Source organism: Lipotes vexillifer, unplaced genomic scaffold (genome assembly GCF_000442215.2).
Source record: "Lipotes vexillifer unplaced genomic scaffold, Lipotes_vexillifer_v1.1 scaffold914, whole genome shotgun sequence".
In the NCBI taxonomy this organism is placed as follows: Eukaryota; Metazoa; Chordata; class Mammalia; order Artiodactyla; family Lipotidae; genus Lipotes; species Lipotes vexillifer.
This window is the reverse complement of record NW_006780388.1, coordinates 1,745,930-1,747,248: the sequence shown is the minus strand read 5'-3', so window position 1 is coordinate 1,747,248 and position 1,319 is coordinate 1,745,930.

Here is a 1,319-nt window from a genome sequence, read left to right as displayed (position 1 = left end):
CAAAAAAAAAAAAAAAAAAAAAAAAAAAAAAAAAGCTGTGGTGAGGTTCACCCCTCCCCTTCCTGCCCACAGTGTGAGAACAGCATGTGCACAATTGGGGCTACTTATTCACCCTGGACCCTGGAATGAACACACAGCCACAGCCAAGCTACAGCCACTGCAGCTGATAGGTAACACCAGCATGAAATAAACAGTTGTGATACTGAGAAAAACAACAACAACAACATGGGAATGGAGGAGGCTGTGGTGTTTGGGGGCAGGGGGTTATGTAATTCTGCTCAATTTTGTTGTTGTTGTTTTTTGAGAACTCCAACAATAAGGATTATTTTGAAAACTTTATTCTTTCATCAAAGAATGGAGAGGTGTGTGGGCTTCCCTGGTGGCGCAGTGGTTAAGAATATGCCTGCCAATGTGGAAGACACGGGTTCGAGCCCTGGCCTGGGAAGATCCCACATGCCGCGGAGCAACTGGGCCCGTGGGCCACAACTACTGAGCTTGCGTGTGTAGAGCCTGTGCTCCGCATCAAGAGAAGCCTGCGCACCGCGATGAAGAGTGGCCCCCACTTGCCGCAACTGGAGAAAGCCTGCGCACAGAAACGAAGACCCAACACAGCCAAGAATTAATACATAAATAAATTAAAGAAAAAAAAAAAAAGAATGGAGAGGTGTGAGTACACCCTCTCCTAAAGTTTATTTTTTTAAAAAAACCCACTGGAAATTTTCAGCTACTATTTCTTCTAAAACTATTTAGCCCCATTTTTCTCCTCTCTTGGGTCTTCAATGACTCCAATATTATATATTTTGTTAAAGCCCTAAAGATCCTTGAGGCTCTGTTATTTGGTTTATTTTATTTTTTAAGTTTATTTTCTCAGGTCTTCAGATTGGGCAACTTCTGTTGTTCTGTCTTCAAGTTTACTGATTCTTCTGTCTTGTTCATTCTGCTGTTGCCCATCAGTTAAGCTTTTTATTTTGGTTATTGTATTTTTCAGTTCTAAGTTTTCCATCTGGCTATTCTTTATATCTTCCATTTATTTGAGACTTTCACTTTTTAAATTTGTTTCAAGTAGCTTGTAATTGCTACCTGAAGCATTTTTACCACAGCTGCTTCACCCACCTTTACCCTCCTTGGCAGATGGTTCCAACATTTGAGTCGATGTCTCTTGTCATTTCTCCTTCAAGTTGAAATTGTCCTGGTTCCTAGTTTGACCAGTGATTTTCAATTGCATCTTGGACATTTCCGGTATTACGTTATGAGACTCTAGATCTCATTTAAATCTTCTGGTGTGCAGCCTTCTCTGACTAGATGCCCCTCTGGTAGGG